We start from the raw sequence: 24,275 nt of genomic DNA on the forward strand, positions 1-24,275 counted from the left end.
CAGATGGTTTGCTGTCAGGTACCTTTCTCTTGTATATTTTAATAAGTATCAGGTTGTCAAACTTGACCTGGCTCACTGCATTGCTGTAAATGGCCTTCCCAAGAAGGTACTGATTTGCCCGTATCAGCAAAAAATATGAGTTGACTGATGCTGTGGCATGTTTCATTGCTTCTTCTGAAAATGGCATGCTTTGCTACTTCTAGGAATGATGCCAAGTGTTGTAGATTAAAGTAATATTAACAGGTGAGCGCTCACATCATAAAGTCATGAAAGAGCAACATGCTCAAAATGAAATTTGACTGACTCCATTTATTAATTTTCAGGGAAAGTCTGGTAAAATTTATAGTTCTGCATTTTTTTTGTCCAAAACAGAATCATGACACACTCAGGAATGTTGACTTGGAGCAATAGAATATGGACATTTTCCTTTAAAAAAAATAAAATTCACTAAATGAATTTGAGGAACAAAAAGAAGGATTATTGGAGTGTGTGGAAAAGGGAAAGGTAGCCAATTTGCATAATAGAGCTTTTGGACAGGAAAGAAAATCAGTTCTTTGCTGTGCATACAGGTCCAGTTTTGCACAAACATCATAATAAGCCTAAAGATATGAGATAAATGGAATAGAACATTTGAAGATGGCAAAAAAAAGAGTTAAAACAGCAATATTTCATAGAAACACAGAAACACACCCCTTCAGGGTACATCTTAAAATCAATGGCTTCAACAGTGGCAGAGAAGGAAAGTGGAAGAGATGCTGAACCAAAGGTGAGAGGGAGGGAAGTAGATATGCTTGACCATGTGCCTGGCGGGGGAGTGAGAAGAATGGAGAGAGAGAGAGATCTGGGAGTGGGTAGAAGAGAGGGAGAAAGAGATGCTGCACAAATGGAAGGAGGGAAGAGAGAGGGAGAGATGTTGGATTCAGAGGGAGGGAGGGAATAAAGAGAGAAAGATAATGGTCTTGGAGATGGAGAGGATGGAGGGAGGGGGAGGGAGGGAGAGAGAGAGAGAGAGATTAGACCTGTGGAGAGGGAAAAGAAAGGAAGAAAGAGGTAGAAAGGTATCATTCAGAGGGGTAGATGGGAGAGAAGGAAGAGAGAGAGAGAGAGAGAGAGAATGGACCTGAGCATGCTTGGAGTGTGCCAGTGTCATAGCTGGAGGCACGCTGCTGACTGCCTCACTCCTGAGGCAGCACAGGCAGAAAGGGGGCAGCTCGGGCTGTGAATTTCTTCAGCAGGTGGGGTTTTTGCATCCCCACCAGCAAAGTTATGATACCTAATGTGGCAGGCATGGAAGGATAGAGAGGAAGTGTATGGGCCTCCCCCCTAAAAAAATGGACTGCTCGCTCTACCCTGCTTTTAATCATGTGAATAATCAAGTGATTAAACATTTTAACTGAAATACAATCCTAAGTGGAATATGTTAATTTTTAAAATTTGTACCACATGTACCACTGTTTCTATTTCTCTCATGTTGCTCTGTATGCAGTCTGGCTTCTTGGGGGTTCAGTTTAATTTTAGTCAACATATTTCTGTTTGTAATTTGTGGTTACTTATTTTATACTTAATTTATTTATTTTATTTATTTGTTAAATTTGTATCCCACATTTTCCCACCTATTTGCAGGCTCAATGTGGCTTACATAGTACCGTAAAGGTGTTTGCCAATTCCGGTATGAACAAATACAGTAATGTTGTGGTAGAATAAGGTTTGTGTGTACAGACACATTAGGGAATCATAGAGAGGAAGAGAATCGTAGAGAGGAAGAGTTATTATATGTTCACATACCTACCAGCTTATTTTCAAAAGAGAAAAACGCCTATAGTGTGACCTAAATCAGGAGATAGACATTTGTCTCGCAAAGGCGCCCAAATCAGTATAATCGAAAGCCGATTTTGGGCGTTTCCAACTGCACTCCATCGCAAAAACGAATAAAGTTGACGGGGCGTGTTGGAGGTGTGGTGGAGGCGGAACTGGGGTGTGGTTATCAGCTGAGGAGAGATGGGCGTCTTTAGCTGATAATCGAAAAAATAAAGGCATTTTTACCGTGATTTTGGGTCACTTTTTTTGGACCCTTTTTTTCACGAACAAGTCCCAAAAAAGTGCTCCAACTGCCCAGATGACCACTGGAGGCAATCGGGGATGACCTCCCCGGACTCCCCCAGTGGTCACTAACCCCCTCCCACCAAAAAAAACCCACTTTAAAAACTTTTTTTCCAGCCTGTATGCCAGCCTCAAATGCCATACCCACCTCCATGACAGCAGAATGTGTTCGATCCTGTCACAGCCTTTCCCTGGGTCAGATTTGGCTCTCGGGTGCAGTATAGGGTCACATCAGCATTGCATTGTGGTGGGTGTAGGGTATTGGGCTCCTTGATTTCATTAGCTTCTGTTACAGTCTCACGATGTTGGTAGTTGGTAGGCTCTTCTCCCATGGTGCCTTTCCCCCTGCCTACTGGGTCAGAGTAACATAGTAACATAGTAGATGACAGCAGAAAAAGAGAGTGTGCCCTGTTGTGTTTCCTGTTGTAGTCCATGCGGTAGTGGCCATTTTTGTAAGCCAGTTTTAGTTCCCTTTCCTTTGTTAGCCACGTTAGACAACTTAGTTCTTCCCTTGAATGTGGATGAATGAGGGCATTGTACAACATTCTGCCAGTTCTGACCTACTGCTCATCTCAGTACCAGGGAGACTCGTTGCCAGTGGGGCACAACCTCTGATCTGCAGTTAACTGTGAGTAAAGGCGGTTATTCCAATAAAGGACGTTTTCGGAGAGATTAGTCTTCAGGTGTCAACTGGTGTGCCAATGTTATATAGCAGCAACCAGTCCTAGAGGCCTGCGTGTATGCAGGTCCCTGGAGCACTTTTAGTGGGTACCGCAGTGCACTTCAGCCAGGTAGCCCCAGGCCCATCCCCCCCACCTGTAACACTTGTGCTGGTAAATGGGAGGCCTCCAAAACCTACTGTACCCACATGTAGGTGCCCCCTTCACCCCTAAGAGCTATGGTAGTGTTGTACATTTGTGGGTAGTGGGTTTTGGGGGAGGGGGTTGGGAGCTCAGCACCCGTGGTAAAGGAGCTATGCATGTGGGAGCTTTTTCTGAAGTCCACCGCACTGACCTAGGGTGCCCAGTTGATGTCCTGGCATATCAGGGGGGCCAGTGTACTACCAATCCTGGCCCCTCCCACGACCAAATGGCTTGGATTAGGACGTTTTTGAGCTGGGCGTTTTTAGTTTCCATTATCGCTAAAAAAACAAACGCCCAGCTCAAAAACGTCCATTTTTTCAAAAATACGGTTCAGTCTGCCCCTTCACGGACCTGTTCTCGGAGATAAACGGCCATGGAGATAGGCGCTTCCGTTCGATTATGCCCCTCCTAATGTGGCAGGCGTGGAAGGATAGAGAGGACGTGTGTGCCCCTCCCTTAAAAATGGACTGCTCACTAAAGAAGATCTTCCTGTGTTCATGTGTGAAAAAGGTATTATTTTAGCGTTGAATGTCTGTGTAGGATTCATTTATACTAATCTCATTTACTTAGTGTTCTTGTGCCCACTGCTGTGTTTACAGTTCTACCTTTTTCTAGGAAGGTCCATATGTGTAACTCTTAGAAGTTAATATTGGTATGGTATGGTAGAATTCTTTATAGCCCCTGAATAACTTTTGTAGAATTTTATATTACTCACAATATGCTTGGTACTGGATTTTGGATTTGTATTTAGCTCACACCTTTTTCAGTTGTAGCTCAATGCAAGGTATATTTTAGGTACAGTAATTTTCATGCCTCTGGAAGGCATACAATCTGTTTGTAGGTGAGAGTTAATAGACTTATCCAAGAACTCAATGAGTGGCAGTGAGATTTGAACCCTTGCTTCCCTGATTCTCAGCCTGCTGTTCTAATCATTAGGTACAGTTAATACAGATAAAACATATTCCAAACATGTCTGGTAATTCAACAATAAACTAAAAGCCAGCAGATCTGAAGCCTAGTGGCCATGTGGCAGCATACCAAAAAAACTGATAGTTTACAAATCATGTTATGGTTGCCATTAATGACTGTTCACATGGCCAACAGCAAGATACTGGACACGGGTTCTAGGACTATGGGGGAGCTGAGTGTTGAAGCACCTGCATATATTCCCAGAAAACTGTAAACCTTGTTCTGCTTACTATATGGTACTGTTCACATGGCCAACAGCAAGATACTGGACACGGGTTCTAGGACTATGGGGGAGCTGAGTGTTGAAGCACCTGCATATATTCCCAGAAAACTGTAAACCTTGTTCTGCTTACTATATGGTATTGTTCTGGTGCATTAGTCTGATTTTTTTGGGTACATATTTCTTGAACAGTATTCAGTGTGCATATTGCCATAAGTAACAAAGGTACCGGGGAGGGAGTGAGGGGGTAGAGAAAGCTTCCTTTCTGTATTCAGACATGCACCAGTAACCCTTTACAGCTGATATAGATGTTGACCTCCAGCCCAAGAATTTTAATGTTCTCCATTCTGACCCTCCCCATATACCCCGCCCTAGCCCCACTCCATACCCATATACCCCGCCCTAGCCCCACTCCATACCCTTACCTTTGTCTTACCTAACTTCAGCTTCCCTTAACAGATGAGTCACTGACTGTTTATGGATGGCAGCACAGAAACAGTATGTCCTACAGTGTCTTGAGTAAAAACCTGTGGAAAGAAACAATGGTAAATACCAAAGGGTTTCATTTACTATGCTGCATTAGGTATTAACGCATGCCTGAGACAGCTTAAAAGGATTTACAATGGGACACACTCAGGTTTATGTAGTAAGTATAGCCTTAGCCTGTGCAAAATGTTCTTTCATTTTTTCTGTGAGGTGGGTGATACTACACCAATCAGTTAGTGCATCTATTTCAGCACGCGAGTCCTTATTGCCTAGAAAATGGGTGGTTGCAAGTGCTCACACGAAAATGTTTGATAAAGGCCGCATGCTAATAGCAACATTAGCACATGTCCTCAAACTGTAAACCACCAGGATAGAACAATATATAAACATTATATATTGTTTGCCTCCGTGGTGTAACTCAATGAACTTGACTGTAATCAATGAGGTTTATAGCACCCACCTCCTCATCAGCAAAACAATATTCAAATTTAGAAATAGAGTGGATGACTTTACTTTAAATCAGTTACTGTGGGAGAAATCACTGTTACATATTAGGTCAGCACGTAGTATTTAGCTAGAATAGATGCTGTTGCCATTTTTGCGTGGAATTTAAGTTGTAAGACCGGTAAATGTTTTTTTTGTTGTTGTTATATTTGTATCCCATGCTTTCCCACTCATGGCAGGCTCAATGCGGCTTTGGAGGGTTAAGTGACTTGCGCAGAGTCACAAGGAGCTGCCTGTGCTTGAAGTGAGAATCAAACTCAGTTCCCCAGGACCAAAGTCCACCACCCTAACCACTAGGCCACTCCTCGGACTAAATTCTGGAAATGATGTCCAAATTTGTGTGCTGAAAAAATGCCACCCTAACCACTAGGCCACTCCTCCATAATGCAAAAGGTATGTAATCAAAATTCTTTGGGTTACGTTTGGTTCTATGATTGGGCAGAGTTTTGAGTAATTTTCTTCTCTGCTTGACCTTTCAGGGGGACAGTCCTTGAGACAGCTTGATATAGTGAAACAGGCATGTCGGATAATGAGTCCCTGAAAGGTAGTATTTTCCATATTTACGTAATGGTTCTTCTAAAAGAAGTTAAGTAAACAAGAATGAAATGTTTTTCAAGTTTCCTTGATGAATATGATTTAAAAAAATGTATTGAAAATTTTTCATAAAATTTGAATATTGATTTGTCGATGAGGAGGCGGGTGCTATAAGCCTCATTGATTACAGTCAATTTCATTGAGTTGCACCACTGAGGCAAATCAATATATAATATTTACGTAGTGTTGTATCCTGGTGGTTTACAGTTTGAGGATATGTTGATATTCCACTGGATTGTTTAAGTAAGCCTGACAATATAGAGTTTTTAACATTAGCACATGGCTATTAATTCAAAAAATTAGAAAACTGTCCATTTTCCTGCTGCAGGAAACATGGCCTTAGAGAGCAGGAAAAACCTACATAAGGGTGCACCAAGACCAATTTTTCCTGCAGCTTGGTAAAAGAATTAGTAGTTTCAGTCTTCTGTTAACTGAGCTATATTCAGCACACTGGAGGCAGTATCTCTGATTGATTGTAATGCAGCTTACTGATATTAGCAGAGCAAGTCAGACTTTTGCTATCAGGTGCAGATCAGAGGTGCCACATTTTCAATATTGAGAGATGGAATGCAGATGGGGTACCACAGCTGGTTGAAAATGGTGTTGTTTCTTCAAGATCTTCATAACTAGTCTCAAAGCTGACAAGGTCTGAGGCCTCTGCTTCACTCACTTACACAGCAGGTGAACAAAGAACAATGTTTTGTTCATAGTTCACATTCAGGTAGGCTATGCTGCAATGTCACAATTCCTGAGTGTTTTGTAGTAGAATACATGATGGTTTGGCTCTGGCATCATATAGGCACCCAAAAAAACTGGCTAGGTTGTAGCCTCACAATTCCTATTCCTTCAAAGCACTCTGGTGCCAGGATACAAAACAGTGTCTACCCTGCTAAATCATAATGTGAGGATATGAGAGGGTATTTGGTATAAATCCAGTTCCCCTTAAGTATACTCCCTCAGAAGGTCACAATAAAAGTGTTCTAGCTCTAGACTGCTAAATCAGGAGGGAATGATTCAGCTAGGGGGGGGGGGGGGGGGTAAGAATCTGGAGCAGGAACAAGACTGGGAGGCCCAGAGCAAGAAGGAACATCCCTTCAGGGTAGGCCTCCATGAGTTATGTACAAGGAACCAGAAAAGTGGCCAACGTACAACAGTTCTCAATTGAACATTGGTAACTGATAACCTTGTAACTTGACAGAAGCCAGGCTCCTGTCCATTGATTGCTGACCTTTAAGGTGATATTCCTTGGTACAAAGTGACTAACTGTAGCCTTGCAGAAACCACTTTCTTTGTACTAGGACTGAGTTACAAGAGGATTATGTTTATTCCTGAGTGACCAGGTCTGTGACAGGAACAGGTCTGAGTGTATAATTGATGTACAGCCCAAAAGTATTTTGTTCTACTTTACTAACACTATTCACAAAGAGTGAGCACTCTTTTCTGATAGTGTGCACATGTGCACATTGTTCATGCATTGGTTGTGTTTGTGGAGAATGTGTGTTTTACACCTGCTCACACTATCACAGAGGAAGAGAATCTAAGGAAGGGAGTAAAGGGAAAAGGAAATGAGTCTTGATATACCACCCTTCTGTGGTATTCTGCAACTACATTCAAAGCAGTTTACATATATACAGGTACTTATTTTGTACCTGGGGTAATGGAGGGTTAAGTGACTTGCCCACAGTCAGAAGGAGCTGCAGTGGGAATTGAACCCAGCTCCCCAGGATCAAGGTCTGCTGCACTAACCACTAGGCTACTCCTCCACTCTTCTTGAGGAAGAAACTTGAAGTCAGATTTAGCAGAGTTCTATTAAAAATACTTCTCAGAAACCAAGATTAAAGTTGTGTCTGCCAGGAAGGAAGATTTATTCCATGCTTTCTCTCATTTCTTGAACAGATTTACTAATTATCTTCAGCAGGGGGCCATTTGTATACCGTGCTAAAATAAAACCACACTGTCCATTTATCTGTGATTCAGCAAAACTAATCTAGTTGCAGTTTAACCCAAACTTATAGAAGCAATACTAGGAATATCCATATTTACAGGACAAAGCCACTTCATATGCTTTCAGACTGGTGATAAAGTCAGTTTACATTGATCAGGGTGTGAAATACCTTTGGAAAACTAAGAACAATCTAAATTCAAGGTTAAGCATTTTTATATTTAGGGGATAAAGATTTACGAGTATCTTTTCAAGTAGATGTGTTGTACAAGATGTGTGTCTAACTTTATAGGATAGATTTTCTAGATGCAAGCTGAAAGCTGTTTAACAAGGGTGCATATGGCCCCCTTTCAAGTTTGACAGCTTTCATGATCATCCAATTTATCTTAAAGATGAAAGGCCAGTAGAGAAAAGCTTTTTCTTTTTTTTTCAGTCACAACATATATGCTCAATGGTGTCAGCAACTAAAAGAAGTTCATCAGGAAAAATATGAAGCACAGCCCTGCTTGGAACTTGATTGGTATCCATGAAGGCAGTCAAATATATAATGTAAGAAAAATATGTCTCTTGTTTATATCAAGTTGTTTTTGATGTAATGCATTTTTGATATGATAGGCCTCCACCTACTACAACCATTGCAGCAGTTTACGAAATTTACTTACAATCTAGGAAGAAAATTGATCATTTAAAAACAATAACAAAGTTGCTAAATCCACATGTTATGGTTAAAGGTATTTTATGTACAGAATGATATAACATCATATGAATGGGATTTCCAGCTATATTACATTGCATTAAGAACATATCCAATTATGGTTTTCAAACATTTTTGATGTTCAACTAACCCTATACATTTGTGTACATTTGTTGTTGTTGTTGTTGTTGAAAACAGCAGGATACTTTGGCATAATTGAGCTATAATTATTAATTCCACTATCTGGAGGAGGATGAGTGCTGAAATGGTTAGACCTTTGTTCAGTAAATCTGCTGCTCCATTTTGCAGGCACATAGTAAAATCACTTTACCTCTCTGTGTCTCAGTTTATTTTGACTGTAATTCAGCAGTAATACTGTGATGGGCATGAATGTGTGTGTGTGTGTGTGTATTTTTTTTCAGTTTTGTTTAGATTCAAAGGGCTTTTCAGGTTAAAAAAAATCAATTATTATTGACTTCCGTGCAACATGAAGGTCTTAAATGCCAAGATACCAAAGGACCAGTTCTTACAGCAGCATTACAGTACAGCGTCCAACACTGGTTCCAGTATTTTGAAATGCCTCATTGTTAAATTATAACATTATTCACATGTTAAAAGAAAGGAACAAATAACTTTATTATTCTATAGTGTAGTGTGTATCTGCTGTTCATATCAACAAGTATCTTTGGGTGAATTTAGGGGGAAGTTATTAATGTAGTATATCATTAAGACAGGCTATTTGACCACAAGTCATGCTAGTTTAACACAAGATCTCATTGCATAAAATGGGACCCTGTGCAAAGATAGCATGACATGGTAAAATAATCCATCTTAATGACAGCCTGTTTTGATTATTGCCCCTCTAAATATTTAGTGGCCACCACTGTACATGTGTCCCTTTTCTTTGAATTTTCATTAGTACTATATGGATAGCACTGATGAAATTTCCCTCTGTTTCAGCACTATCTGGCTTGTGCCAGGGCAGAGAGATGGTGTTTTGTATAAATGAATATTGATGTTTTGTTTTTTTTTAATGCCTCAACCAGCATTTTAAAATATGTTCGCTGTTGCAGCCGAATATTGTCTCACTTATGTCTATACAGGCAAACAGACAAGGATTTTTCCTGATTAAATACTAATTAGATTGTAAGCTCTGTAATTAGATTGTAAGCTCTGTCGAGCAGGGACTGTCTCTTCATGTTCAAGTGTACAGCGCTGCGTACATCTAGTAGCGCTATATGATAAGTAGTGGTAGTAGTACTAGTAATTCATATGGTTCCTACATGTCCCTTCACTTACTGAATTCTACTACTACTACTACTATTTAGCATTTCTATAGCGCTACAAGGCGTACGCAGCGCTGCACAAACATAGAATAAAGACAGTCCCTGCTCAAAGAGCTTACAATCTAATAGACAAAAAATAAATAAAGTAAGCAAATCAAATCAATTAATGTGAACGGGAAGGAAGAGAGAAGGGTAGGTGGAGGCGAGTGGTTACAAGTGGTTATGAGTCAAAAGCAATGTTAAAGAGGTGGGCTTTCAGTCTAGATTTAAAGGTGGCCAAGGATGGGGCAAGACGTAGGGGCTCAGGAAGTTTATTCCAGGCGTAGGGTGCAGAGAGATTCCCCTATCCTATCTTTATGTTACTAGGGGATTATTAGTATCTCTGTCTCCCTTGACTCTTATGTACTGTTACGTCCCGCACCTGGTGCCAGGCCTGCGTGGCCGATTCGCCGGCGAGTCGTGGTCCAGCGAAGATAGCCGGCCATATTGGTGTTGGTTAAGCTTCAGGAAGGAAGGAGGGTCTGTTTCTGTTTCCTATTTCTGGCAACCGTCATCTGGGTTGGATCAATGGCCACAGCCATCATGGATAGATCAGGTCCTGGGAAGCCATCTTGGAGTAACGAGGTCAGGAAGGAAGCCCATATTTGGACGTAGGCACCTCTGCTGATGGGGGCAGCCATCTTGAATCAGCTGCACATGCTTGAGTCTAATTCCTCCACTACTTAAGGCCCTGCCTTCAGCCCTTCGTTGCTTCATCCTCAATTGTCTCAGAGGTCCACGCCGGAGTTCTGTTCACCGGCTTTCCTCAGTTCCTGTATTCCTGTGTACCAGACCTCGGCTTGTTTTCCTGACCATGATTGTTCGCTGTCTGCCTAGACCTTGGACTGGTTTGACTATTCTTTGCCCTACGGATTGCTTGGCTATTGGACTGTGTCTGCTTGCCCGTCTGCCTGGTCAGCGGCTGTGCAACCCTGCCGGTTCCAGAAGTCCTGATGGCCACCTGCAGCTGGGAGCTCAACTCTTGGTGAACGGTGGTCGCTTCCCAGGTGAAGCTAGGGGCTGTCTGGCTGCCTGACCAACTGCAGCGTCACTCCATCTCTGCCGTGCTCAGTCAGGGCACAGGGGCTCACTACTACCGGGTCATAACAGTAGGCCGAAGCCATGAGCTCGCCAGACGGTTCCGAGCTTCCTAAGCTGGCTGAAGCGGTACAGGAGCAGGAAGCACAAATAGCACGATTGTCCAGTGTGCTGCAGAACATCTGCAATCAACTTCCAGCAGCAGGCCGCTACGGGTCCACCAGGATCTAAAGCGGAGGCTTCCACTGCACGTCTGCGTCTCCCGGAGCCACCGCGTTTTGATGGGACCCCGGCAGCCTGCAGGGGTTTCCTTAATCAATGTCAGATCTTGTTTGAATTACAGCCGGAGGCTTTTCCATCTGACAGAATTAAAGTAACTTATATTATTTCCCTGTTGTCCGGGGCCGCATTGGCTTGGGCATCTTCGTTGTGGGAACAGCGGAGTCCGATACTGACTAACCTGGAGGAGTTCTTACGAAAGTTCAGGATGGTGTTCAACGTACCTGGCCGACCATCGTCTGCCTCGGGGGAACTGCTGCGGATTCAGCAGGGCTCCGGGTCGGTCGGGGCGTACGCCATCTGGTTTCGCACGCTGGCTGCGGAGCTCCGGTGGAACCAGGAGGCATTGACGGCCATCTTCTGGCAAGGACTGGACGGGTGAATCAAGGATGAGCTGGCTGGCCAAGAGATTCTGGCCACTTTGGACGGCCTTATTGTTCTCTGCACAAGGATTGACATCTGGTACCAGGAGCGAGCCCTGGAAAGGGGCATGTCGCAGTCGGGGCAGAGATTAAGAGGTCTGTCTTGTCATCCAGCAGCGCCTGGGTCCCGTGAGGAGGGTTCGGAAGGAACCAAGGAGGAACCCATGATAATGGCCGGCCATCGTCTGTCCTAGAAGGAGAGGGTCCACCGTCTCCAGAATCGGCTATATCTGTATTGTGGGCATGACGACCATTTCATGCGTACCTGCCCAAACAAGTCTGGGAAGTCGGGAAACGCTCCGGCCTGAGCCCTATGAAGGGGGTGGCTCTGGGCCAGTTATCTGCCCTTCCTGACCAGTTGCTCTCCATTCCTGTACTACTTCAAGGTGAAGGAGGCCAGGTTCATGCTCAGGCCTTAATGGACTCCGGGGCCGGAGGGAATTTTATCAATGGTGAGTTCCTGTCTCAGCTGGGTGGCTCCACGGTACCCTGCAAACCGGAGCTCCGAGTGACCTCCATCCAGGGAGATAGTCTTCCCTGGACCATCACCCAGATCACCGTGCCTCTGCATTTGCAGGTAGGGACACTACATCAGGAAGATATTCAGTTCCTGATCCTCACCCGAGCCATTCATCCGGTGATTCTTGGATTGCCCTGGCTCCGTCTACACGCTCCAGTGATCGACTGGTCCACCGGTGAGATCGGGCAATGGGGCGCCCGGTGTGTCAAGCAATGCCTACAGCAAGTCAAGCCTCCCCTGTCGCTCTGCTCAGCTCAGCTTCAGACCTCGCCGAAGGAGCTGCCTGGGCTGCCTAGGGACTCTCAGGTCTTTTGCGATGTATTCAGTGCCCGGGCGGCTGACACGCTGCCTCCACATCGGTCATTTGACTGTGCCATAGACCTCCTGCCAGGAACCGATCCTCCCCCGGGGCGTCTTTACACCCTATCCCATGAGGATTCCCGTGCTATGAGGGAGTATATCTGAGAGAATCTCCTCAAGGGGTTTATCAGAGCTTCTACATACCAGCAGGAGCCGGGTTCTTCTTTGTATCAAAGAAGGACGGGTCTCTCCGTCCCTGCATTGACTACCGGGGGTTGAACAAGATCATGGTGAAGAACCGGTACCTGCTTCCACTTATCCCGGAGTTGTTTGACCGTCTGCAGGGGGCCAAGATTTTCACCAAACTGGATTTGCACGGAGCCTACAACCTGGTGCGGATCCAGGAGGGAGATGAATGGAAGACGGTTTTCAACACACATGAGGGACACTTTGAATACCAGGTAATGCCGTTTAGCCTCTGCAATGCCCCTGCGGTGTTTCAGAATTTTGGCAACTTCATTTTCCAGGATCTGCTCTACACTTCGGTGATTGTGTACCTAGACGACATTCTGATCTTCTCTTCCTCATTGCTCCAGCATGTTTCCCACGTCCGCACGGTACTTCAGCGCCTCTGGGAACATCGGCTGTATGCCAAATTGGAAAAGAGCTCGCTCCACCAACAGATTCTGCCTTTCCTGGGGTATATTGTCTCTTCCACTGGATTGCAAATGGACCCCGGGAAAGTGACTGCTATTCGTGACTGGCTGGCTCCCCAGGGTCTGTGGGCCTTGCAGAGGTTCCTAGGGTTCGCCAACTACTACCGGCAGTTTATCCAGGACTACTCCCTCATCACGGCTCCACTAACGGCCCTCACGAGGAAGGGCGCTGATGTCAAGAACTGGACGCCGGAGGCGGTTGCTGTATTTACCACCCTTAAGAAGGTGTTCCTTTCCGCGCCAGTCCTCCGCAGTCCGGATCTTACCCAGCCTTTTGTGGTGGAGGTGGACGCCTCAGCCCTGGTAGTAGGGGCCATGCTCTCTCAGACGTCTGCTGTTGGGAAGAAGCACCCCTGCTTTGTCTTCTCCCGCAAGTTCACCCCCACGGAATGGAACTATATGGTGGGGGATTGGGAGCTTCTGGCACTCAAGTTAGCTTTTGAAGAATGGCGCTACTTGCTGGAGGGGGCAGCGCATCTGGTGACGGTGATCAATGACCACAAGAACCTGCTATACCTCCAAAATGCCACCAGACTGAATCCTCGCCAGGCCCGGTGGTCTCTGTTTTTTGCTAGATTTGACTTCTTCCTGATTTTCAGGCCGGGGGAGAAAAACGTCCAGGCATATGCCCTGTCCCGCAGCTTCGAGGTTCCTGGGGACCAGGAGGAGACCTACCTCATGCTGAACCCGGCCTGTATTCCCTCCATACCTGGAGCTGGCGCCGCTTGCCAGAAGGCAGTACCAGTGAGTCTCCGTAGGAAGGTGCTACGCTGGTGGCGCGCTTCCGAATTCGCTGGACACTTCGGGTTCCACAAGACCCTCCATCTGATTGCCCGGTCGTACTGGTGGCCTCAGATGGCGCAGGATGTGCTGCAGTATGTGTCCACCTGTCCAGTGTGCGCCCAAACTAAGAGTTCCCATCAGCGGCAGTGGGGCTTGATGCAGCCCATGCCGGTACCACAAGGTCCCTGGGAGGACCTGTCTATGGATTTTATCACTGATCTACCAGCCTCCCAGGGCAACACTGTCATTTGGGTTGTGATAGACTGGTTCTTCAAGATGGCTCACTTTGTTCCAATGAGGGCCTTACCTACTGTTGCAAGCCTTGCCGCGAGCTTCATAACCCACATCTTCAGGCTCCATGGAATACCCCAAAGGATCATTAGTGACCATGGCTCACAGTTCACCTCCCGCTTTTGGCGAGCATTATGTTCAGCCTTTGGGGTAACCACTCTTTTCTCATCAGCGTACCACCCACAGACTAATGGAATGGTGGAGCGGGTCAACCAGACGGTGAAGGCGTTCCTCCTGGCTTACTCCAATCAGTGCCAGGATGACTGGTCCACTCTACTACCCTGGGCTGAGTTTGCCTATAACAACAGCCTGCATTCAGCCTCCCGGACTACACCGTTCAGCACCATCTATGGACGTCATCCACGTCTACCTCCGCCTATTTCCCCCGCGGAGGTTCCATCGCAGGTACAGCCCATGGTCCGTTCACTTCAGGAGGCCTGGAAGAAGGTGCAGGAGCAGTTGCGCCGGGCAGCGGTCAAGGCCAAGGAGACTTACGATCGCAGGAGACAAGCGGCACCCACGTTCCTGCCGGGAGAGAAGGTGTGGCTAAGCACCCGGTACCTGAGACTGCAGCTCCCATCGCTCAAGTTTGCTCCACGATTTATTGGCCCTTTTGCGGTACGCTCCAGGATAGGAGCAGTCAATTACCGGTTGCACCTACCCAGTCAACTCCGGGTGCACAATGCTTGCCATGTGTCTCTCTTGAAGCCTTTCCGCAGGTCCAAGTGGCATCCTGAACCCAAGAAGGTGGTTGTGCTTGAGAGTGATCCAGATCCCGAGTACGAGGTGGACTGCATCCTGGACTCGAAGCTGCGTAGAGGAAGGCTGTTCTACCTGCTGTCCTGGAAACATTTTGGACCAGAAGACAACTCCTGGGAGCCAACCACTAATGTCCATGCTCCAGACCTGGTCCGTGAGTTCCATTCTCTTCATCCTACTCGACCCGGGCCGGGGAGAAGGGGGAGGCATCGGGGGGGGGATACTGTTACATCCCGCACCTGGTGCCAGGCCTGCGCGGCCGATTCGCCAGCGAGTCGTGGTCCGGCGAAGATAGCCGGCCATCTTGGTGTTGGTTAAGCTTCAGGAAGGAAGGAGGATCTGTTTCTGTTTCCTATTTCTGGCAACCGTCATCTGGGTTGGATCAATGGCCGCAGCCATCTTGGATAGATCAGGTCCTGGGAAGCCATCTTGGAGTAATGAGGTCAGGAAGAAAGCCCATATTTGGACGTAGGCACCTCTGCTGATGGGGGCAGCCATCTTGAATCAGCTGCACATGCTTGAGTCTAATTCCTCCACTACTTAAGGCCCTGCCTTCAGCCCTTCGTTGCTTCGTCCTCAGTTGTCTCAGAGGTCCACGCCGGAGTTCTGTTCACCGGCTTTCCTCAGTTCCTGTATTCCTGTGTACCAGACCTCGGCTTGTTTTCCTGACCATGATTGTTCGCTGTCTGCCTAGACCTTGGACTGGTTTGACTATTCTTTGCCCTACGGATTACTTGGCTATTGGACTGTGTATGCTTGCCCGTCTGCCTGGTCAGCGGCTGTGCAACCCCGCCCGTTCCAGAAGTCCTGGTGGCCACCTGCAGCTGGGAGCTCAACTCTTGGTGAATGGTGGTTGCTTCCCAGGTGAAGCTAGGGGTTGTCTGGCTGCCTGACCGAGTACAGCGTCACTCCATTTCTGCCGTGTTCAGTTGGGGCACAGGGGCTCACTACTATCGGGTCATAACATGTATCTGCTGATGAATGGTAATCTACAGCCTATTCAGTCAGTGGACCCAAAGGTGAGATTATATCATCGCCATTAGGAAAGTCTGGCATTGATTCTTTCCCCTAAAGAGCACACCACATATGAAGAGATACAAAGAACCAGCCTAGCCAGAGTAAGAGACTAGCTAGGGTATCTCTATCTCCCTTGACTCTTATCTACCTGCTAATGTATGGTAAAATAGAGTCTATTCAGTTGCTGGATCTGAAGGTGAGATTATATAAATCACCACCACTGGGAAAGTCTGGCATTGATTACTTTTCCCTGAAGAGCATGCCATATATGAAGTGATACCAAGAAACAGCCTAGCTAGAGTGGCTATGAAGAGCAGACTCCATTTAACAAATGTCACGGTTGTGCCCAGGTTCCTGGCTCTCAGTCACCTGCCCCCCCCCCCCCCCCGGTGCTTAAACTTGGTGGCTGCTGTGAACTGATGGCTTACCGTTTCCCATGTTCCAGAAGATATGGTGGTCCGGTCCGGATCTTCCAGCCTTCCAGATTGTTTTGGGAGTTTTTTGGAACTAAGCAGTACCCATACCTGGTGAACTCCCTTGTATGCTGCCTTTATTACCCACCTGGGAAGGTCTCTAGTTTGCCTTGCAACAGAGGTCCTCAGAGGAGTTTTCCTTTGGTGAGAGTTTGTTGCAGTACTGCTGTGCTTTTTCCTGATTGTGGCTTTGACCCTGTTTGTCTCCTGGCTTATTCTTCTGTCTGCTGCCCGCTGCCCGCCCAGACCCAGCTTGTTTTCTGGTTTATTCTGCTGCTTGCTGCCTGCCTGGAACCCTGGTGTGCTTTCTGGAAGTTTCCTACTGATCGCCAGCCGGCTGCTGTTTCCTGCAGTTCTGCCTTCCAGCCCTGTCCGATAAGTCCTGTCGTCCACCTGCACCCAGGGGCTTAACTCCTGAGGAACTGTGGTCGTGCAGGTGAAGTTTGGGCTGATTTCCTGTCCTGTTTGCTCCAGCTTGAGTTGCCTCGGCTGCAGTCTTCACCTGGTAGTTCCTGTCCTGGGTTTGCTGGTACGTCTGTCCTGCCTTGTCTGTGTTTGGGTGATTCTCCTGCCGCTGCCGCTCCTTGGCAGTGGCCCAAGGGCTCACTAACCCTGAGATTCCGAGAGAGACGTGACAACAAATCAGTACTGTAGTTGAATAAATGATCTGACAATCTCCTATAGCTTCAACTATATCATTTGCATTTGAGCTATCCATAATGTGGGAGTTCTCCTTGTATATTTCTTGTCCTAATCTTGCCTTTTTCTTTCCTTTTTCTTTGATGCCTTGAAAGAGGTGACATTGAAATATGAAGAATTTCTTAGTCTTAAAGCAGAGAATTGTGATTGCCCTGTTAGTGCACTTGGATATGTGGAAATAAGGGTCAAAGCCTTGCAGGTGATACCTTTTTTATGGACTAACTTGATGTTTCTTTGACCAATTATTGAGAGTTATCCTCGCTTCATCAGGTTGGTGAATGAAACATTTTAGTGGACTTCTATGAAGGTGATGGTACATGAAACATGACATGTTGTGGGACATGGATTGAGTACAATGTTGGAAACAATAGTAAAATATATGAAAGCAAAGTTTTCTATTGCTTTCATATATTTTTCATAGTTTTTCAAATATTTTTAAATTTCATATTTTACATTTTACATACATCATATTTCCAAACAAGGTGTCTGCTTTTGCCATATTTTAGGTTAAAGCTAAACTGTGTATTTCTACTTATATTTGTTTGTTAATTTAAATACAGTATGTTTTTACATATTGTTATTATATATTGTAAAGAGGAGGTGGAATGGTCTAGGGGACAGGAAGAGAAAAGGAGAGAAAGAGACTACAACTCCCAACATGCACTAAAGGAACCCAGTGGTAGGAGAGGGTACGTGCATTCCCGAGAGTCACCAGAGGAGGGCTGCAGGGAAAGGAGTAAGGCCGAGTCTCCAACCTGGTGGAGGAGGTGGTGGGACAAGTGGGCGGAGAAAGAAAAGATACAAAAGATCCTTAATGAAGAAAAGGGGAGGCAGCTGAGGGAAGGGCGGGGTGAAGAGAATATGGACTGGGCTCCTGAAAAGGGGGAAGAGGAGGCGGACCCATGCCCTATGGAACTGACTGAACCGGAGAACGCCCAGGAAGAGCCTATGGACTTTTCAGCGTTGGCTCAGCGAAAGCCCGGGAGATAACAGATGCCAAAGTGGGTCCATGCGGGAGGAGGTCAGGTGAGAGTGTGACTGACCAAGAGGGTGGAGGCCCTTGGCTTTGTTCCCGCGCAGAGCCAGAGCGAGAGAGAGAGAGAGAGAGAGAGAGATACGGTGTGAAGGACTGGTTACGTGTTTAAAAAGCTAAAGAAGGACTGGGCTGCGGCTCATGGGTTTGTTTCACAAGAGCCACTTACCTGTGAAGAGAGAACAGGCCTGAAGTTTAATGTGGGGGGGGGGTGTTTTTTTTTCCTTGTTTAACTACAACTCTCCAAGAGAGGGAGAGTGGAAGCAGCCAAGAAATACGGGACTGTATTATTGATTTGTTTTTTTGTGGCAAATTTTCATCTTCTAAGAGGTAGAGAGGAAGTAGCTGCTGAAGCCTGGGCTGTGGACCGCCCGGCTTGAAGAGAGTAAAAGTGTTGAGGGCTGGGACTTGAATAAAAGGCCAGGCCAAACGAGAGACTCTCTTCCTATCCCCTGAACAGTTTTCTTGGTGTTTTTTTTTTAATTGAACTGTACCTGAAATTGTTTGTGATTTTTGGAGCTGCGACAGATGATCTAAGGAGGAGCGAGCTTACAATTGGTGTCAGGAGTGGGATGTTCAAGGTTTTTTCCTGGACCTGTCGCTCGAAGAGGCCAGGACATACAAGGAGGAGAAGCCCGAAGGAGGGGCCAACGCTGAGAAAAGCGCAGACCCAGCTTGGGTTCCGGTAAGCGGGGCCCAAATAGGGGAATAGAGGGTTCCTAGGAAAAGGGAGAACTTAAGTGGTGAAATCGCACTTGGAGTTTTTGTCTTCTGCTTTCTGTTCCGCAGGAGTAGCTGTTCCCAAAGCCAGGATGGACCCCAAAGAGATCTTCGCCTGGATGACTATGCAGTTCCAGAAACAGCAAGAACTGGCCGCGAAGATGGTGGAGGAGTCCTTGACGGCCGCACAAGAGCAACAACAGCCGGTGTTGAATCTGCTCCAGGACTTTTTTCAGAAGGGGATCAGTACCCCAAGGGATTTTGGACCCAGAGGGACCGAACAGGGCCCAGGAGGAAGCGGTGCGGTAGGACCTTTATCCATGAACTCACTTACCTGGGGAAAGTTGTCTGAGCAAGATAATGTAGATGATTTCCTGACCGCATTTGAGAGGGTGGCGGTAGCCGCAGGATGGCCGCAAGAGCAGTGGGCCATGCGGATAGCGCCTTCCTTGTCCGGGGAGGCTCTGGCAGCCTTTAGAGATTTGGCACCGGGTGATGCGGCCCACTATGGGCGGTTGAGAGAGGCCATTAAGGACCGATATGGACTAAGTACCCAGGCTTACAGGCGAAAGTTCCGGGCCACTAAGTGGGAAAAAGGGGAAACCCCTAAAGCCATGGCCAATAAACTGATGGACTTAGTAAAAAGATGGTTGGAACCAGATCACCACACCATTGCAGAAATTCTTCAAGAACTGGTAGTGGAACAATACCTGCAGGGCTTACCCGGGGAGATTAGGGCAGGGCTGATCCAAAGGGGCTGTAAGACGGTGGAGGGCGTGGTAGCTGGGTTGGAGTGTTACCTGGAAGCCCAACATTGGGGCGGACCCGACCAGGGGGGGGGGGGGAAGCCCTGATCTCAAGAAGGCTGGGGGCCCACAGTTCCTGGCCTTAAGAATGATCCCCAGAAAGGGAAGGCCGGTACAAGTTGGGTTGGTAAAAGGCCAGTAGGGCTAGAAGGCCATAAAAAAAAGCCACCTCTTACGAGGGAACGGGGTGTTATGAGTGTGGGAAAATAGGGCACTTCAAGAAGGATTGCCCAGGGCGCGAGGGATGGATCTCCCAGGTGGACCATGGGTTTAGGCCACGGTACACTGCCAAGATAGAGGTAGAGGGTTTACCCATTGAAGCCATGTTAGACTCTGGGGCCGACCAGTCCATGATATCTAGGAGCTTATGGGAGCAAATAAGGAAGAGGAGGACAGGAGGTAAGGATACCTATGAAGGAGAAGTGGCCATTCAATGTATACATGGGGCCAGTACTCGTTATACCCTCCATAGAGTTAACTTAAAGGGGCCCACAGGAGAGGTAGAGATAGCCCTGGCGGTTCTGCCCAGGTTGCCCCAGTAGGTGATTTTGGGAAGAGACTGGCCTCCATTTGCAGACTGTATGGAAAAAAAAAGAGTGTTAGTAACTACCCGTGCTCAGGCGCAACGGGACCCCGAGGCGGAGGAAGAGGGAATAGGAGGTATTTTTCCGTTTCAGGGAGAGGTCTTAGGGGAGCCAGGGAAAGTGAGGAGGGATAGAGCTTCGAAGAAAAGGGAGCAGAGGGGTAGACGGGGGGCATTGGAGCAGGTGCAAAAAGAAAGCTACCTGCCGGCGGCCCCTAAAGAATTGAAGGAGCAGTTTCCCCAGTTTCATAGGGAGCAGGCGGCTGACCCTACTTTAGAATATGCCTGGGAGAGGGCACGACAAGGGGAGGGCATGGAGGCTCCGGGGTTCCTGGTAGAAGAGGACCTATTATATCGCAGGGTGCCAAATTGGGAGAACTCTGAAGGAGGGAGGCAGCTAGTAGTTCCCCAGGCTTTTCGGGCCCTAGTGGTAAGACTGGCTCATGACCATCCGTTGGGGGGGCATAAGGGCTCCCAGGCTACCCTGACTCAGATACTGGCGCGATTTTATTGGCCTGGAGTTTATGGGGAGGTGGAGAAGTATTGCAAGTCTTGCCCAAATTGCCAAAAGGTGGCCGATCGGCTCCCACCTAAGGCACCGCTAAGGCCCCTGCCCAGGGTGGAACAACCAGTGAGGAGAATAGCAATGGATGTTATTGGTCCGGTAACAAAATCGCAGAGAGGGTTCCTCTATGTTTTGGTGGTCATGGACATGGCCACTAGGTATCCCTGGGCCATACCGTTAAGGAGCATATCAGCGAAAGGCATTGCCAGGGAACTGATAAAAATCTTTTGTGAGGTAGGGTTCCCCCAAGAGGTTTTAACAGACAGGGGATCCAACTTCATGTCAGGCACCTTAAGACAAGTGTGGGAGGCTTTTGGGATACAACATATTCGGACAGCGGCCTACCATCCTCAAACGAATGGGATGGTGGAACGTTTTAATAGAACCTTAAAGGGGATGTTAAAAAAAGTGCTAGGCGATGATCGGACAGGTTGGGACCAACTGTTACCCTTCGTGCTATATGCATACAGGGAGAAGGTGCAGGACTCATTAGGAGTATCTCCTTGCGAACTAATGTTTGGCCGGAGACCCAGGGGAATTTTAGATATATTGCAGGAACACTGGGTACCTCTGGAAACGCCCGGTCAGTCCGTGGTAGAATATCTACAGGATCTGAGGGCCAGATTGGATAGGCTACAGGAATATTCCCGGGATAGGCTAGAACAGAGCCAACACTTACAAAAGGAATATTATGATAAAGGTACCCGAGAGAGGGAGTTTGTAGTAGGAGATAGGGTCCTTATCCTAATCTCTGAGGATCCTCATAAGTTTGCCTCTAGGTGGAAGGGTCCCTGGGTGGTGAAGAGGAGGCTAGGGCCCCTCACGTATGAGGTGGCGAACGAGAAGGGTCGGGTCCAAACCTTCCATGTGAACCGGATGAAACTCTGGGTAGCAAGAGTAGGGTGGCAGACTGGGGTGGAGGAAAAGGAAGGAGAGGAGTTGGGACCGCAAATAAGTGAAATTTTCAAGCCAGGGGAACCAGGGATTAATCCCCGGTTGACTCAGACACAAAAAAAGGAAATAAGAAGGCTCCTGAAGGGGTTTGATGATGTGCTAACGGCATGTCCGGGAAATACTCACCTCATGGAGCACGACATTATAACAGAAAGGGGTAAGGTAGTTAGGCAGAAACCATATAGGCTTTCCCCCTTGAAAAAGAGAGAGGTTATAAAACAGGTGCAGGAAATGTTAGAGTTCGGGGTAATTGAAGAGTCAAATAGCCCCTGGTCAAGTCCAGTGGTGTTAGTGCCAAAACCTGAAGGGGAGTGGAGATTCTGCATTGATTTCCGCCAGCTTAACACCATTTCTCAAACAGACGCATATCCTATGCCCTATGTTGAGGAGCTGGTGGACAGGCTAGGATCCGCTCAATATCTCACTACCCTGGACTTGACAAAAGGGTATTGGCAGATTCCTCTTACTCAAGGAGCTCAAGCTAAGACGGCTTTTAGCACTCCCATAGGCCTGTACCAGTTTAAAAGATTGCCCTTTGGCCTGAATTCGGCAGCGGCGAGCTGTCAGAGGCTGCTGGACAGGGTTCTCCGACCACATCAGACCTACGCGGCAGCGTATATGGATGATGTGGTAATACATAGTGCAAGCTGGAATGACCATTTAAAACAGGTGGAGGCAGTTCTGCAGGCTTTTAGGAAGGCAGGGCTTACCTTAAACCCAAAAAAATGTTATTTTGCTCAGTACCGGGTGAAGTATTTGGGGTATAATGTGGGCCGGGGAGAGGTGCGACCCTTATTAAACAAGGTCCAGAGCATCCAGGAGTTCCCCCGACCCAACACCAAGAAACAATTGCGTAGATTTCTAGGGATGGTGGGGTATTACCGCAGGTTCATCCCTCATTTTTCCGTCATAGCCGCCCCCCTAACTGACATGTTGCGAGGGAAGAATCCTGACCACTTGAGATGGGGAGGGGAGGAGTTGAGGGCCTTTGAACAAATGCAGAGGGCCTTGTGCCAGGAACCGGTATTGAAGGCAGTGGACTTCGAGAAACCCTTTGTCCTTCAAACCGATGCTTCGGGAAGGGGGTTAGGGGCCGTTATGTCACAGGAGTATGATGGGGAGGAGCATCCGGTGCTTTATTTAAGCCGGAAGCTCCTTCCTCATGAGGATCATTACTCCACCATAGAAAAGGAGTGTTTGGCCATACGATGGGCAGTGCTGGAGTGTAGGGTCTATTTAGAAGGGAGAAAATTTAAGCTGGTAACAGACCATGCTCCATTGAAATGGCTGAATACGATGAAGAATAATAATGGGAGACTAATGCGATGGTACTTAGCTTTGCAGCCATTCCAATATTCCGTGGAGCATCGCCCAGGGCGATGTTTAGGAAATGTTGATGCCCTGTCCCGGGTAGATGAGGAGAGAGAGAAGAAGGAGGAAGAAGGGGTGGGAGGAAGCTTAAGGGGGGGGGGTATGTAAAGAGGAGGTGGAACGGTCTAGGGGACAGGAAGAGAAAAGGAGAGAAAGAGACTACAACTCCCAACATGCACTAAAGGAACCCAGTGGTAGGAGAGGGTACGTGCATTCCCGAGAGTCACCAGAGGAGGGCTGCAGGGAAAGGAGTAAGGCCGAGTCTCCAACCTGGTGGAGGAGGTGGTGGGACAAGTGGGCGGAGAAAGAAAAGATACAAAAGATCAATGAAGAAAAGGGGAGGCAGCTGAGGGAAGGGCGGGGTGAAGAGAATATGGACTGGGCTCCTGAAAAGGGGGAGGAGGAGGCGGACCCATGCCCTATGGAACTGACTGAACCGGAGAACGCCCAGGAAGAGCCTATGGACTTTTCAGCATTGGCTCAGCGAAAGCCCGGGAGATAACAGATGCCAAAGTGGGTCCATGTGGGAGGAGGTCAGGTGAGAGTGTGACTGACCAAGAGGGTGGAGGCCCTTGGCTTTGTTCCCGCGCAGAGCCAGAGCGAGAGAGAGAGAGAGAGAGATACGGTGTGAAGGACTGGTTACGTGTTTAAAAAGCTAAAGAAGGACTGGGCTGCGGCTCATGAGTTTTGTTTCACAAGAGCCACTTACCTGTGAAGAGAGAACAGGCCTGAAGTTTAATGTGGGGGGGGTGTTTTTTTTTCCTTGTTTAACTACAACTCTCCAAGAGAGGGAGAGTGGAAGCAGCCAAGAAATACGGGACTGTATTATTGATTTGTTTTTTTGTGGCAAATTTTCATCTTCTAAGAGGTAGAGAGGAAGTAGCTGCTGAAGCCTGGGCTGTGGACCGCCCGGCTTGAAGAGAGTAAAAGTGTTGAGGGCTGGGACTTAAATAAAAGGCCAGGCCAAACGAGAGACTCTCTTCCTATCCCCTGAACAGTTTTCTTGGTGTTTTTTTTTTAATTGAACTGTACCTGAAATTGTTTGCGATTTTTGGAGCTGCGACAGATGATCTAAGGAGGAGCGAGCTTACAATATGTATGACACATTTATATGCTTTTTTTAGAACATGATTTGTGACTCCTAAGGCAGGTGTTTTGCGACGCCGAAACACGGACTGTGTCGGGTCCTTTATTCAAGCAAGCAATAAAGCATCTTTCAAGCACTATCTCCTGAGCTGGATTTGTCTTT

The sequence above is a fragment of the Microcaecilia unicolor genome, chromosome 5, assembly GCF_901765095.1.
Source record: "Microcaecilia unicolor chromosome 5, aMicUni1.1, whole genome shotgun sequence".
Lineage (NCBI taxonomy): Eukaryota > Metazoa > Chordata > Amphibia > Gymnophiona > Siphonopidae > Microcaecilia > Microcaecilia unicolor.